This window comes from Elgaria multicarinata, chromosome 9 (assembly GCF_023053635.1).
Source record: "Elgaria multicarinata webbii isolate HBS135686 ecotype San Diego chromosome 9, rElgMul1.1.pri, whole genome shotgun sequence".
In the NCBI taxonomy this organism is placed as follows: Eukaryota; Metazoa; Chordata; class Lepidosauria; order Squamata; family Anguidae; genus Elgaria; species Elgaria multicarinata.
In genome coordinates, this window is record NC_086179.1 from 15,067,819 (window position 1) to 15,085,321 (window position 17,503).

Consider the following 17,503-nt stretch of genomic DNA (forward strand, 5'->3'; position numbering starts at 1 on the left):
TAAATCCTTACTTCACTGATTAAACACAAGCAACTACTCCCATGATTGCATTTATACTCGGAAAGCACCTACTTTACAACTGTTGATATTGCACAGGGAACACTTAATTTAAGTACTCCCTCTGCAATGTCATTGATGCTACAATTCGACCCTGGTGTATCCCCCCCCCCCACCTTAAGACAAAGATACCAAAACTGAGACCATTCTTTTTTGCCCGATTGTGAAAGCTGCAATCAGGAAAGTCCCAGAAGAAGACATTCCGATCGTGTATGAACGTCAGCAAAGGGCCTTTAATGCTGTCATTCCAAATCTCAAAGGAGATGTAAGTGGTTCATTCTGAGGACTGTTTTGTGTATTGTCAAATAAGCAAAAATTGCACAGAGACAGCCAAAACACTTGGTGATCAACATCCATACAAGCATAAGGTTAGAAATCTCAACACAACCACCAACACAGCTGCATCGCGCTTTTTGTTCATGCGTTGATCCAAAAGAAATGATAAGTGAAGTCAGCACTCTGGAATACCATCAAATGGTTGCAGCAGGAAGACCATGAGGAAAAGTGCAATGTGCAACGTTGATCATATTTGTATCTTATAGGGGAAGCCCATAGTAATGTCTTCCTTCCCGAAAAGCATCTTACTTTCCCTTTAAAATGCTCAGAGCAGCTGAGATGGGACTTGGAGCAGTCTCCCATTCAGGTGCCTATCAGGTCTAGCAATACTACAGTATCAGGTTCTCCCAGACCATTTGCATGCTCCATTGGCAGATCACTTAAAGCAAGATGGCTGAAAACGATACACTGGTCATGAGTTTTCTTGAATAAGGTATTCTATATGCATTTACCAAAAGGGTTGACCCACCGGGGTTTAAAGTCAGCATGCTAGTGATTGGTAGCCAATAGCATTCTACCTCTACACATAAATGGGCTCCTGCAGCTTTAATTGTTGTGATGAAGAGGGAATGTCACCAGATGCTGCGTGCATACAAATGACACCTGCTGAAATCCCTTTTTCTATGCAACTGTTAAATACAGGGACCCTGTCCTTCTTTCCATATGGTCACCCTACTATGGGAAATGTTGCTTGACAAGCCTAGAGGAATTTCAGAATGCCTTGGCTCTTGAAATATGTTAATTGATTAATCCAAGTTTATATCTCAACATTTGGTGCTACTCTGTACTTCCTAAAGAAAAGCAGGAGCCTACAAAAGGCCCTCACGGTGGCTCTCAAATAGCTCAGCGGTAAAATACATGCTTGGATGCAGAAGGTCTCAGGTGCAATATTCCAGGTAGAGTTGGGAATCTCCAGGTAGAGTTGGGGGAGACTCTTGCCTGAAACCTGAAAATCCATTGCCACTCACTATAAAACAGAGGTAGGCAACCCAATGCCCTCCATATGTTTTGAACTACAACACTCATAAGCTCTGACCATTGTCCACGCTGGTTGCGGCTCATGGGAGTTGTAGCCCAATGCATCCAGAGGGTAGCAAGTTGCCTGTCCTGATGTAGACAATGGTGATGTACTAATAGTCTTGCTTGATAAAAGGCAACGCCCCATATTCCTAAACACTACTTGGAAGTTGCTCCATAGGGACTGGAACTCTTCACGAAGTCCTTTGCCTTTGTTCTTACTTTCACACTGTTAGTTTTATTGTCCCTTGTGCCTATTCGGTGCATTCTCTTCCCTTTCTTATTGTTTTATTATGATTTTATTAGAATGTGAGTCTATGTGGCAGGGCGTTGCTGTTTTATTCTTTTAACTATGTACAACACCATATACATTGATGGTGCTATATAAATAAATAATAATAATTTGACACATTTTTTGTGAATAAGCGATGAAGCTGCTCCCTCAGATGAAAGACCATTGCAATATGCCCAGCTTTGCAATATGGGTGCTTATTACGTACCAAATTCTAGAAGTCATTTCACACAGACAGCCATCGCTTTTAACGGGCAAAATTAGTTTCTCACCAATCCCATGCAAAAGGAGCATACTGTACTCTTTGTTTCTACCAAAGAACAAGATCCCTTTTTCAGAGGCCATCTCCTTCTGCTCCCACAACATCACTCCTAAATTTCTTTCCTGAATTTGGAACACATTCCCCAACCAAGAAAAAGATTTTAAAAGCCCATTGAGAACAATGCTGCTGCTTGCTGCTGACGCCAGCAATAAACTTGGCAGAGGTTCTCCCGTTCAAAACCATTGTAATAACTCATAGTAGCAAACTATAGCACCCATATGTCTTCCATTTCACCCCCCACCCCACCCCCTGACAAGCATGTCTTTGTAAAATCTGGCATGGTCACCGCCTTTTGTGGCTGCAAAGCAAACTTTGCAAAACATTGTGCTTTAGCCACACCCTGAGCATGTAATTCATTACCACCATCTACTGAATTAATACAGCGGTGTAAACCCAAAAGGCCTGGGGGTAGAATTAAAGACGGCCAAGAGAAACCAGTGTATACTTCCATACTGTTTCGGAAGCCAAGCATCATTGCAGGAATTAACCTCCTTATTTTTGCAGCCTACGATGAAACCTAATTTGGATTAACGTCATTGTCAAAATACTATATATCAACTCCCATACAAATCTAAGGTTCACAAGCCAGTGCTTATCGGTAGCAAAAATTCACACTACAACATAAATATGACACAACAAGAAAATAAAAGAAATCACCAGTACTTTCGTTGAGGTCCGGGCTAGCTCCAGAAGGTGGCAGGTTTGGGCTCTTGAAGAAACCCAAAGCCTAGCAACCAACACCATTCTCACATTACATGAGCACTCAAGAGGCAGCATGAAAGAATCCTTGAGTTGCACACCTCACTTCTTCCAGCTGAAGGGGCTCACCAATCCCTGACACTGTCTACACTGGTTGTGGTCCGCAATCTACATAATGTACTGTTTCTCATGCTTGGCTCTCAGGAGGGTTACAAGGCTCTATGCCAAGGCCACCAAAACCACCTACATTCCACAATGTAGCCACCACTGCCCACATGTTCCCCTGGGCTTGAAATGGCCTCTAATTCCACAGCATTGAGGACCCAGACAAGGTCTCTTCGAGGAAAGGGATGTAGCTCACTGGTAGAGCATCTGCCTTCCATGCAGAAGGTCCCAGGTTCGATGCCCGCCATCTCCAAGTAGGGCAGGAAAAACTCCTACCTGAGACCCTGGACAGCCATTGCTATCAAGTCAGTGTCAAGAATACTGGGCTAGATGGACCAATGGTCTGTCTCAATATAAGGCAACTTTCTATGTTCTCAAATGTACCATGGCTCTGAGTCCCAGCAAGTCTAAACCCACCAGGTGGTTTCTGTCCATGACAACAGAACCATAGAAAGTTCCTCCACCCACCCCCAGATCACCATCATCCCACCCTACACAGAAAACCAGATTCAAAGTGTGCCCGGCTGAATGAGTGGAGCCAGATAATAATTGGGACAGACCCATGTTTGCCATGGAGGCCATGAAGTCCTGAGATACTCCCGACTTCAGCATGTATGTCGAAGCCCCTCCCCACCAGCATTACAAGCCATGGAGACTCCAGCACAACCCCAAGACCACCTCAGCAAGCTCAGGAAGGGAGAATGTTGAGCAGCAGGACAGGCGGTACAACTACAGAATCCCTATTCTGTCCGAATTATCCACCCTCTGATACACGCACTCGAAAGTGGAAGACTGCAGGATGTTTTGATTCTTAGGCTTAAAAAAAAAGAAAAAAATATTTGAGGGCTGTGCATTCTATGACACCTTTGCAGGAGCGGATATTTCATCACAAATAAAATGGTGGGGGAAAGCAGCAAGGGCACTTTTCTTCTAATCCAACATTCCTCAACCTGGTGTCCTCCAGACCTTTTGGAGTTCAACTCCCATCAGCCCCAGCTAGCACGGCCCAGTGTCAGGAATGCTAGTGAAAAAATACCTGGTGAGAATTAGCCACGTCAAAGCTCATTCTGACTCCAGTCCTTATCAGATTGAGGGCTTTGCATTTTTCTTTGCAGATGAAAATCCGTGTGTATTTTCATGCATCTCTCTCCCAAGGTATGCATCAATGGTGAGCATCTTTGAAAGGCATGCATTCTTCTCCCATGGATTGGGACCAGGATACCTGAGAGAACGCCTTCCCCTCTACCAACCTGCCCGGTCACTGAGGTCATCCAAGGGTCTGCTCCTGGTGGTTCCACATAGATCCATCCTCCCATTGGAGTCTACAAGGGGAAGAGCCTTCAGCGTGGTGGCCCCCCTCCTATGGAATTCCCCGCCTCTGGAGGTCAGGCAGGTGCCAGCTATGTATTCCTTTCGGCGCCTCCTGAAAACGTCATTATTCCAGGAAGCCTTTCTTTAATGACCAGCCATGGTTCGCTGTACATTTTGCTTCTTTTAAAACCTATTTAAAAGCGTTTTATTCTGTTTTTATTTTATTTTAACTTGTACACCACTCCGAAATTTTCAATGGGGAGCAGTACATAAATATTGTAAATAAATAAATTGATTAAAGCCTATATGTATGCATTTTCAAGAGCATGCATTATTTCATGCACATTTTTTCTCTCCAAATGGTCACATGTTGTTGAATCACACTGCAAGCTCAGACATGTACGAACTTCGGCCAGAGATTGTGTCTGAGTCTATGTCCTGTCCGGAACGTGCAAACTGGGTAAAATCCTGATGAAAAACAAACTGAAACAAATTTGTCATACATCTGTGGTCCTATTTTACTAAGAATAAATACACCATTCTGTCTGTCTGTCTTCCTTCCTTCCTTTTATGGGAGTGCACAATAGTTTTAATACGCTTGTGGCAGACTGCCCCTGTCTAGTCAAGACTTCTTATGTGATCTGTCCAGAACAATCTACTCTGATTAACATTGGCTCTTCAGAGTTGTTCCATTAAGATGTTCTACCTGGAATTATTTTAACTGCACATGCCAGTAGTGTTTGCACAGTAGTCAGCTGACCCGTCAAACATTGGCCATAGCTAGACCTAAGGTTTATCCCTGGATCGTCCAGGGGTCAAACCTGTTCATCTAAGTGACACATAGGGGCACCAGTGCTCAGGTAGGGGCGAACCCTTGATGATCCCAGGATAAACCTTAGGTCTAGCTGTGGCCATTGTCAATTGACTGGGGCAACTGCCAGCTAATTATTGACCAGAGTGAAAATATTGTCACATATTCCAAGACTGCAACGTGCCTCCACTTCTTCTTTTCTTTAAGGTGTTATTGGGTAGCCTTGGGTAAGTGGTTTATTTTCAGTCAACCCTACATCAGAAGTAGGGATACTTTAGGAATTTATGTCTGTTGAATTCCAGCAGCCTGACATGACCAGGGCTGGGCAAAGCTGGTAATAGGCCCGGGCCAGATGGGAAATGTAGGCCCCATTTCAAACTGTCTATTAAGTATTTTTTTAATCAGTTCTAAATACATATGAACTAGAACGGTTTATTAAAAAGGTAATGGTAATCCCACCTTTGCCTCTAGGGAATGCATTCTATGAAGTCTATTAGGAACTGAGGCCACAGCTAGACCTAAGGTTTATCCTGGGATCATCCAGGGTTCACCCCTGCCTGAGCACTGGATCCCCTGTGTGGCACCTAGATGAACAGGTTTGACCCCTGGACGATCCAGGGATAAACCTTAGGTCTAGCTATGGCCTGAATTGCTTGATCTGGCTGTTTGTGATTGCTCTCAGCCCCATTCATGAGCTTTTGTCTCATCTCTGCTGGAGATGTGTGTGTGTGTGTGTGTGTGTGTGTGTGTGTGTGAAGACACCTTGGCTTTTTGGCTGTCTCAAAATGGAGTCAGTCCTGCTCACTCACAGGAGAGCTCCTTTGTAATAAATCTTTACCAAAGGGTCCTCCTTTGCCCCTACCAGGGGGACTTGGAGTAGGCCCCCTCAAAATCGTAGGCCCAGCCCTGGACATGAGCCTCAACTGCTGGGTGACTATGCAAATTGAAATGTTTTTATCCAGTAAATTTTGCATTTCCTGTGTACTGTGACACAATTCTTAGCTCAAAAGTGGATCAAAATGCATTTAAAACATGTGTGTTTTGAGAGAAAATATGTTCTGAAATGTGATAATTCAGACCAAAATTATCAAACATGTTGTAGGCTGAGAATCAAATATAAACGACACAAATAATAACAATAAACCAAGAATGTTAGCGACTCGTGGTTGAACATTAGGAAAAGAGTAAGTTCATGAGCAAAGAAGCTGTGGTTGGGTACAGCCGTTCATGAGAAACAGCGTAAACAAGAAATGCAGACATTTGTATGCTTCATGGTGAAGAAATTGTTTCAAGCTTCTAACTGTGATCTCCGTTCCAAAGAAAGTCAAGGGATGAGATCATATTTGGTGCTGGAAGAGAAGCCAGCAGGGAGGGAGGGAGGGAGGGAGAAAAAGACTACATACTTCAAGACTTTTCTCATGGCAGTATATGACCTTTTTATCCTATTTCCAAGACGTAAACTGTGTTTGACTTCAGTAGGAATCCAAGTTCCTACTGGGGTGACAGACACCAAGAAACATTTGGAGGGAGAGATGAGTTGTCGGCAGTAAGCTGTTTGAGGGACATGTACGATACTGATAGCGTAACCTATCATTTGCAAAAACACACTCAACTATGTATGCTTTAATGGTCTGGATGATCTATAGAGAGCCAGTATAGAGCGGTGGACCCTTCTCCAACCTGGTGCCTTCCAGATGTATGGGACTACAATTCCCAGCATCCCCCAGCCAACTATATTGGCTGAGGAATGTTGGAAGTTTAATCCAGGGATGGGCAACATGCAGCCTATAGGGTGCATGTGCTCTTCACCACCCCCAGAACCTCCATTTTTTCTTTTAAAAATTTCCACCTGCAAAATGGCATCCGTAGAAGATACAGAGTCTCCAAATGGCCCAATTTAGTTTATTTGTGAGCTAAATTTGGGCCGTTTGGCGCTCTGTAGCTGTTACAGAGCACCGCATGGCCCAATTTAGCTTGTTTCCAAGCTAAATTTAACCAAGGTTGTGCTCTGTAGCTCTACCGAGCAGTTTGCCACCAAATCTCTGCGGCAAACCAGCAATATTGGCCCTTTTTTGGAAGGGGTGCCCCATGGACTGCAGCCCATGGTGGTGAAGCAGTGGGTGAAAATGGCATTGGACCTCCTTCATTGTTGTAATCCAACATTTGGTGGGCACCATGTTGGGGAAGGCTGGTGTAGTATATTAGGCTCCAACCTTGTCTGACCCAGGACATACCTCTAATTCCAAACTGTTAAATGAGACCTGCTTTTCATTGTCTGTTGTGTCCTGCTTCTTCCTCCACACCTCTCTTTCTCCACTCCCCTTCTGCTTTCTCCTTATCTCCTTATCTCCATGCATCCCTATCCCAGTTTCTAGTTTACTCTTTCTTTCTTTTTTCTAAAAAAAGTCATTAATGCTGGGAATTGTAGGACTTTTTTCCATCTAAAAATGCATAGGATTATGCCTTAAATAGACAACAGTCAGCAGTGGTTGTGCAACTACTGATATGATCCATGTTAGGTCAGCTTGCAACCCAGTTTTAGGTCCTGACTCCTGACTGCTTGGATCAAGGGTTTAAGGGGTATGGTGCTGGGCTTGCAAAAGAAAGATTGTACTATATGCTACCACTTTCTCGGACTAATTAGGCTGTCCAATATTTTTTTAAAAAAATAACACATTATGATCGCCTGAGATGACAATCACCTTCTACCCAAAGTCTGTTGTCATGATCCCAGGATCTCTTTCAAATGATGATCAGAAGAGGACTTTTTGGGTTATGGTGCCCCTCTGTGGAATGTCCTCCCCAGGGAGAGAAGCTTGACTAGCACCAACCTTGATGACATTTCGGCACCGGGAAGAGATGTTTATCTGCCCAGGCTTTTCAAGCATGGCTCCTCCTTTTGCTCCTTGCAGTTGATAATAAGCCAATGTGGTGTAGCGGTTAGAGGGTTCGACTAGGACTGAGATGACACAGGTTCAAATCCCTCCTGAGCCATGGAACGCACCCAACGACTCTGGGCCAATCACCATCTCTTCCTACACCAACCAATCACCAACCTACCTACAATGGCATTTGATAATAGTAATGCAAGTTAGAAGCTTGGTGCAGGGTGGAGTAAGATAAATTTGGGTTCAGAGTCATTTTGGAGGCCTCCTTGAATGCATTTTGCTCACTTCCAGTTTCTGAAAGATCTCCAGTATTTTGGGTCAATAAGGAATTTTCCCAAGGTCAAACTAGAAATGGACTAGTTGGTGTCACTCAATTGCAACTCAAGTTAAATGGGCCTGGGTATACAGAACTGCATACATAAGCATTCCCTGTTGTTTAAATAACCACACAATACAACAGAGAGAGAAAACTAGCTATAATTTTTTTTGGGGGGGGGGGGCGAGGGGGGAAGCATATTAATTTCTACCAAGCTCATGTGAACCGCCCAGAGAGCTCCAGCTATTGGGCGGTATAGAAATGTAATAAATAAATAAATAAATGTGTAAACAAAGAAAAGTAAATACATCAAAGGAGATAAAAAGGATTTTTCCATAAGTGGAAAAAAAAGTTACAGTAACACGTTTACAGAAAGTGTTTATGCCGACTTTGAAAAAACTCTACCAGGACCCTTCCTCTCAACATCATTTTTATTCATGAAGTGTAAAGGCTACTAAGTGGTGAAGCATTCAGCACCAGTTAGGGACATCCATCAGTGGTGTTTGTGACAGCGGGAGCACAAAACGCACTGTGGAAAGGTGGCCTCTTCAGGCCTCTTCTTCTGTCTGACGAAGCAGGCCAAGGCCTACAAAAATCAATGCCAAGCAAAACCTGAGGTGCCATAAAATCTTTGAAAGAGTCTAGACTAACAAAACACACACTTCCCCCCATCCCTTCTTTCCCTTTTTGTTCTGGTAAGAAATCTTTACATGCATACTGTGAGGGTCTCTGTCACAGGACAGAATCCAGAGCAGAACTCTTTAAGGGCAATATTGTATGAGGCACCGTATGGCAGGGATCACAAAACATGACGCAAAGGTCTCTTCATGACAAAACAATACTTGCGCACTGCCAAAAGCGTTCTCTGTGTTGTTGCTGTTTTAAAAATCAATCTGCAGAAAAACTGGGATTTTTTTCATTTCCCTGGAATAGTTGCTTTATAAAGCTCCTGATAGATGAAAATTTCTCTTGCTTTTCTACCTCACATTTATAAATGTCATTAACAGTTCTCTGTGGCACTGTTGTGGCAACTTGGGGGCCAGCGGCAGTGACCGGTGGCAGGAATGTACTTTTGATCTAGTCCAATGTTGGTCTGAAGCACAAGCCAAAAGTTAGGGAAAGTTTACACATTACCACCAATACAAGGAAGCCGTTTTAAATGGCTCTGTCTGGTGGATGTTACCAACATGGTTGATATTATTATTATTATTATTATTATTATTATTATTATTATTATTAATTTATATAGCACCATCAATGTACATGGTGCTGTACAGAGTAAAACAGTAAATAGCAAGACCCTGCCGCATAGGCTTACATTCTAATAAAATCATAATAAAACAATAAGGAGGGGAAGAGAATGCACCAAACAGGCATGGGGTAGGGTAAAACTAACAATAAAAAGTCAGAGCAAAATCAAGTTTTAAAGGCTTTAGGAAAAAGAAAGATCTGTCTGTCTGTAGTAACTAGAGATGGCTGAATAGTCAATTTCCCTTTCTTCCGCGTTCTCATAAATCTCAAGGTTTTTTTCTCTCCTTTCCGAATATGAAGTAATTTGCAAAATTTGGTACATTCTTATCAAAACTAGACTTAAATGAAATTCTCACTGTGTGAATGTGGGACCACAAAGGTCAGAGCACAGAGAAGTTTGGGTTTCAAATGGTTCACGGGGGAAGAAGTGGAACAATTGAAAACGGCCATACTATGTCCGGCAAGTAAAGAATGCCTTGAATACAACACCAGTAGATGCAACGACCTTCCTCATTATACTTTCCTGACTCATCAAACCAGTTCTTTTTCAACTGCTTGGGAACCATTGCAGCCTTAATTGAGAATGAATTTAAAGGTGTCTATCTATCTCCAGTAGTTCTTCAGCCAGAATCTTCTTTTGGTGGCTCCGATTTCGGTGGGGCTGTGAACCCATTCCTTCTTTCAGCCAGAATCAACCAGAACTCGACAGGAGCTATCCAAGGTTCTGAGTCTAGTTTGGTGATAGAGATCTGCACCGTGGATAACTCCTTTAGAGTTTTGGCTGGTTCTGACTGAAACCCAGAATGGATTCACTGCCCTACCAAAATCAGCTATGACAACTGGCTTGTTGTCATAGGAAGTCTACTTTATACCAGGTCAGAGTATTTCTCTATGAAGCCCAACATCGTCTGTCCTAAGTGTTAGTGAGTCTCTGGGATCTTCTACGTCAACTGCTACTTTTAAGTGGAGATTTGTGGGACTGAACCTGGGACCATATGAAGCATGTTGTTCACAGGGACTAGGTAATGTGAACATCTCCCAGTTTATTTCCAGCCTAGTAATCCTGTATTAACTTGAAAAACCTGATTTGCTTCATCTTGGAGATAAGTGAGAATTTCATTTCAGTTTGGTTGTGAGAAGAATTTACCAAAATTTGCAAAGTTCTCCATAGACCCTTGTCCACTATTTCCCAGCCTGAGAAAAGTGTCTGCATGCTGCTACAACATCCAACATCCAGCAGCCGCTCACTAGCTTGTTTTAAACCCACAATGTCAAATCTCACTGTACGTTCAGTTTAAATGTGCCCTTGGGGGTATTTCCTGCTAAGTACTTTCTATTTTGGTCCAATCACTTCATGTTCAACCAGCAATATTGTATCACTCATTGGAGGGGGGCGGGGGGGGAGAGAGAGGGGACATACCCTTGCCTCTCCACCACTCAATCTCAATCAAACTGGCAAATTAATTAGCACTCTGCATTTGTCCATTGACAAATGGGAATGTGGCAGGGAGGTAGTGAAGGAACTGGATGCTCACAGCACTGAGCAGAATAAAACTGAAACCTCTGAAACACCACTAATAAATTCAGTCCCGGGACTCATCCCGGGTGTGACATGTCTTCCGTGCACCTTTTCCGCCAGCAAATTCAATTTCTCAACTCCACCTCCTGTTGCGGGCTAAACAAAAGACCTATTCAAAGGGAGTTCACATTGTGTTGAACCTACACAGTGTTCGGGATCAGGATCAACCTTTCCTCCCATTTCCGGGGCGTGTGACTGATAGCTGCATGTTGGGTCGCCACACCCTGGAATAAGGGCCTGCACACACAAGTCCAATCTGCAGGACTGTTACCCCTTAAAATTGTTGGGGGATAAGGATTGCAAAGATCAGAGCTATTTACCTCAGTCTCTATTCATGCATTCCTCTATTCTGAAGTGAGGTCAAGCACATGTGCTTCAGGGAAGCCGGGCAGGTACATGAATGGATACGTTGGACTGGGGCCACATCAATTCCCACTACGTGTAGATTCTAAACAGTTTGAGCTAAGGCTAAATAGCACTAGATTGTTTGGCGTGTACAGGTATTTATCATTTGCTGCATCTCACTCTGTCTAATCAACACAAGCAACCACATCACCCACGCTCTTTTTCTACCACAATCTTGTTTGTTCTTGCAGAGATCAGATCCATAAACTGCCAAGTTTGTTTTCTATCAGGAATGGATTCTAACATCTGCCACCCCCATCCCCCACTGAACAAAACAGTCATCAACCATAGACTGCAGCTAAGGGTGGCCGCTTGGGCATCACTAAATCAGAAGGTCAAAGAGGACCCTGATGTGCATCAACTTTGCGTATGCTAATCTATATGTATGCAAATGCAGACTGAGAAATAATTATGACAATTTAAATAGAAGTACAGCACATCCCACCGTAGTGTGGAAGGTGACCTGTGTAGCTCACTTGATCTGCTGTCTAAGTGCTTCTGATAGGCAGCTACAATGCCCTTTAGCTCTTCCTTCTGATGGTTTTTATCTTTAAACTGGGCTTGGACTGGACAGCCCTTCAAACAGGGGATGTCTTCAAAGTAGAACACAGTCCTCTGGCAGCCCTTGAAATAGAGGAGTGCCCACTACAGAAGAAGGTACATGTCCACCATGCTATGGCTGCATTGCAGGCTCAACAAGGAACAGGTTTGTGTAACATTGGCCTTTGTAATTGGTAGGCAGCTCCTGGATTGCCTGGGGATGGTATAAACTCTGGAACTTGACCTTCTTGTCAATGGAGAAGAAGCTTCTTTCAATTTAAGCCTCAGCACAGCCATCCTCAAGGTTAGGGGTGTGTGTGTGGGAATCAGAGGTCTCAATTTGAGTACAGCCCCACCCTTGCACCATCAGTAACGTCCTTAACCTCTCAAGAGCAGAACCTCATAGGGCAGCATCCTTCAGACAACAACCATCCCAGTATCATTTTCGTTGCGGGGAGGGGGAGGCCCTGTCTTGCTCTTTTACCCTCCATGGCCACACACAACACTCCTCTGCTTTCTATGAAGACATTTTAAGCTGGTTGAGTCTTCCAGTGGAATGGAACGCAGACTATCTTTTGGTACTGATTATCACACGGCAAGTGAGGACATCCCTGTCAAAATGGAAGGTCAAACGCCAGGCATGCAGACTCCAAGAGTGTCCTTTCAAATCAGCCCACGGATCAGCAAACTGCCAGGGCTGAGTTCCAAGCGATCTGCCAGTTAGGTGTCCATGGGGACAAAACTGTTTCCTGTTCACACCGAGCCCTCCCTCCCTCCCTGCTCCGCATTCCCACCACATGAATTCCAACCCAGCTGGCCCACACAGTTGGTCGATATCAACAGGCACACGTCAGGGGGCCAAATGCTAGACCTGCACTAAAGGGAACAACAAATCAACACCCTCCCTGCTCGCTTGCTAGCATTCAGAGAAAGAAGACAAGTGAAGATTGCTGGAGGTCAGATTAAAAACAGACTAGAGGTCTGCAGCCAAAGATCCAGCTGGATATTTCAGACCCATATGTAATTCCTCACCTCTTCCTAGCTTCTGGCCCTGCACATCTCCCTTCTCTAACAGTTTCCTGACCCTTCCCAGACCTTCCCCTTTATTCTTACTGCTATGGACCACAGCCAATGGTCTTTGCCCTATGTCTCACTTTTGTTAACTTTTCAAGCCAGTCCCCTCATTTCCTGTCTGCTTTGCCCCTCTTCAGCAACTGAGAAGCTCAGGGGCAAACTAGACGGCATGTGACATTATTCCAATGCCGCCATCCTCCCGAAGAGACAATTAGGATTAGAGAAACGGTGAGCAGCCAAGGCCATGGCTTGATGGAAGAGCCTGTTCTTTGCACACGGAAGGTCCCAGGTTCAATCCTTGGCATTTCCAATTAAACCAGCTCAAGTAGCAGAGCTAGGAAAGTTCTTGAGACTCAGACAGAGTAGACAACATCAGGCTAGCTGGGCCAGTGGTTTGACTCGTTATAAGGCAACTTTGGATATTCATGTATATCTGGCAGGGCCGGCAGGCTGGATACGGCACATGGGAATTCCCCATCAGGCAAGCCAACTTCTTCCCCAAGTCTTGCCACCTCTTCTCTATGATCAGCAGCTGACAGAAGAGAAGAGCTTTGCCCTGCTCAGCATTGAAAAAGGCTTCCTTTCTCGATGCTCAGCAGGGAAAAGCTCTTAACTGAGTGGAGATAAGAGCGTTTCAATGCTGGGGAGAAAGGGCAGGGACTGGGGAGGAAGCTCAGCATTGAAAAAGGCTTCCTTTCTCGATGCTCAACAGGGAAAAGCTCTTAACTGATTGGAGATAAGAGCGTTTCCCTGCTGGGGAGAAAGGGCAGGGACTGGGGAGGAAGCTTAGCGTTGAAAAAGGCTTCCTTTCTCGATGCTCAGCAAGGAAAAGCTCTTAACTGATTGGAGATAAGAGTGTTTCCCTGCTGGGGAGAAAGGGCAGGGACTGGGGAGGAAGCTACTGAGTGAATGAGTCCTGCTTACTTCTGAGGCTCGCCCAGCAGAAGCTTGCCCTGCTTACTTGTCAGTTCAGGCAACATTTGCATTTTGAGCTGATGGGAAGGGATGGATCGTGCCCACGATATAACAATGAATCAAACTTCTTTAAAATCGCTAGTAACCTTTAGTAGCTCATCTGTCGTCTACTCTCTCTATAAAGACAACATATAAAAGATGTCAAATCTTCCTTTGAATTACTTCTCCCTCTAATACTGAACTCCGTGCTTCTGTGCCAACATGACTGGAGCCAGAATAGGGCTACGAAGAAACAAAAGAGAGGTAAGCAGCATGCTGTGGGAGGTAAAGAGAAGAACAAAACAGAGGGAGCAAACCATGAAGACTATGTGTCTTTAGGAAGCATCTCAGTAGAGTGTTGAGTGTCATTTGGCGGGAAGGGGTGGATGAAAAATAAGGGTGGAGGAAGAGCAGAATGGCTTCGCTGAGCACGTCAGAGCTTTTAGTATCTCGTAGAAAGCAGGGATGTACAAAAATGTCATTCCTGTTCAGAAATCATGTGAACACATCCCCTTCACAACCCCGAATACAAACGTGGCCCAGGGTGCAATTCTTGGGAAATGGTTGCAATTTCCCAAATTTGCATTCATGTTCAACAATGCGTACTTGCGCAACTGCACATTTACCCCCGAAACCCAGAATTTTCATGCTTTAGCCTATGGAGGGAAAGTGTGCATTTCTGATTGAGAAAAAGGACACTTTTAAAAATGCTAATTTTTCACAAGCGTGGAGGGGGGAAGACGCTCGCATTTGGGAACGCAAACGATCCAAGTGAGCTTCGAGGAGGAATTTGGAGAACCTCAACAGACTGGAACATTCCATGTTTGCCCATCCATTAGTAGGAGGGTATGGCTGGCTATCTAGAACCACGAACCAGAGCATTTCTGTTAGGGGTGAGTATATACTGCAGCATTTTGTTGCAGTTCCCCGCCCCCTTGTATACTTAAAAAATGCATCGAGATTCAAAAAATGCATCGATATTGTTTTCGTTTTGCTTGTTTGTTTTCAATTTTTTTTAATCCAAAAAATAAAAATAAAAAAGTTAGGGAAATTCCAAAAGAAAGAAAAAAGAGAGCTAAAATCCTTATAGCGTAAATCATCACTATGCCACCTCAAAGGTCATAAATACCGTGTAAGCTTTTGAGTTCTTCAGAACTCTTCATCAGACAAGATGGTAAACGATGCAAAGAGGCATGAAAGAAAAATGGCTGATGTTGAAACCATGAAGTTTGTATTTGGTTACTGACTTAAGGTAAATAGTAGGAGTTGGCTGCAGATATTCAGATGAGGCTCTACCAGGTGCTGAAATATAAAATGCAGCTGTTTAATGGATTTCCTTGATTGATAGAAACCGAAAGAAACTAGGTAGTTTCTGTATTGTGACAAAGCTGAAGATAGTTGTAGATCGTTTACTAGGCAAAAAAATAGTCTATAGAAGCCAAATTCGGTAGTTTGATGTAGTAGCTGGAGGAGATGTACCCTCAGAAGTGGTATAATATGCTTTTATATTGTATTTTATATGATGGTTTTATACTGTTTGTTTTATACTGAATGGTTTTAATTTTTCTGAACTGCCCACGGAGCTTCGGCTGTTGGGCGGCATAAAATGCAATAAATAAATAAATAAAATAAAACTCATTACTTTGTATTACTGAATCTGGTGGCAGACTATTCCGAAAAAACTTCCACCAGCATTTTCACTTCTCATTTTCTAAAGCTGCACAGTGGTCACAGCAGTAAACAGAAATACCTGGTAGACTGCTCAGTTTTACTAACTCCAATGTTACTGTTCTGCAGGGAACTCCAGACAGAGGGCAGCCTCTTAATGCTAACAGAATGTGAAATTCAGCGGGTCTGGTGTGAGTGCGCCCACATCCAAGATAAATATTGAAAGTTTCCCCTTCTCCCAGATGTTGGATATTCAGATGTCCCGCCACTCTTGTTACTCAATTAGAAAGTTTAATTAAGAAGACATATTTTCAGTCAACCCAGAAGTTCCACCCAAACCCTAAAGTGAGGATTGTAAAAGAATTCCGTCAACTCGAGCTGCTCAATTACTGGGCTACCGCTCCGTGTTTTCAGTTCAGAACCGTTAAAATACCACCGAAAACACTACTGAATGGCGTAGTTATTTTAGCCACGTCAGCCCTTGAAATTCACTATCCAAACCCTTCAGGAGTAAGGATCCGTGTCGAGAACGATCCGTGTCACTTTTCATTTGATTTCCATGCATGTCGATTTTAGTTTCCCTCATTACACCAATTCTACGCTTTGGAACACAGGAAATTGCCTTCTACCAGCCTTTCCCAACCTGGTAACCTCCCAATGTTTGGGACTACAACTCCCAGCATTCCTGACCACTGCCTATGCTGGCTGGGACTGATGAGAACTGAAGTCCAAACTATCTGGAAGGCACTAGGTTGGGGAAGACTGCCTTATAGTGAGTCATTACCTTGATCCATACAGCTCAATGTTGTCTACGTTTGAGTTGGGAGGGGGGCTCTTTCAGGCCCCAGGCAGAGCCAATCCCCAAGTGGGGTGGGGCCACCCCAGTGCTGGGATGTGGCCCCCAATGTGATTGCCCAGACCCACAGCACACACTCAGCAGTGAAAAACTTTTATCTCCAATCAAGTGAGAGAAACTCACTGTGGGAGAAACCGATGGGCCAGCTGGGGACCTCACATGGTCTGGAGGTTCCACATACCTGGTCTACACTGGGCCTGTTCAGATGACACTTCAGGCTCCGTGGTTCGCAAAACTGTGGTTCTCTGGCTGTGCTGTTGCACACAACACTTTAAGCCAAGGTTAGAGCCATTAACCCTGCTGCAGATGGTCCAACTGTGGTTAGTGAGTGAGCAGGTTTAGCAAAATGCATTGCACAAGACACCTTAAACCCTGCTGCTTAACCATACGCCTTAACCAGCAGGGTTTAAGGTACCTTCTGGACAAGCCCAATGACTGGCAGTGTCTTCCCAGGATTTCAGATAGAAGCCTTTCCCAGTCCTATCAGAAAATGACATAGACTGAACCTGGATACCTCTTCATGCAAAGCATGTGCCCTACCACAGAGTTGTGGCTTTCTTCCCGCCCTCCTTCTTGCCTAAACTGTGGACCCAAGTTTTTCACGGCTGCCCTTTAATAAAATCTGAATTTGTTCAATTCTACCAATGAACTCATATAATTGGTGCAGTGCCACATGTATACTGGGTGCAACTGCAGATATTCCAGGGCCACCATCAGCGTTCAGCATCCTTGGGCAGCTGCTAGGACCTCAGGGAGGGCCACTACTGACATCATCTTAGTGGGACCCTTTTCTGGTGTTCTGATGAGTGACGGGGAAGGCTGAAGCTGCCATTTAAATTTCCCACAAAGCACTGGAACAGTATGGTAGAGGGAGTGGTTTGGGTCCAGGCTACCTGCGGGATCACCTTCTCCCATACAATCTGCCCTGCACACTCAGGTTCTCTGGGAAGAATTTCCTTCAG

At 44.2% G+C, this 17,503-nt stretch overlaps 1 protein-coding gene across 3 annotated transcripts in view; it reads right to left on the reverse strand.

Moving 5' to 3' along the window:
• PDE3A (phosphodiesterase 3A) overlaps positions 1–17,503 on the reverse strand; it is a 326,281-nt gene that overhangs the window by 105,580 nt on the left and 203,198 nt on the right. The gene's annotated exons all lie outside the window — the stretch shown is intronic.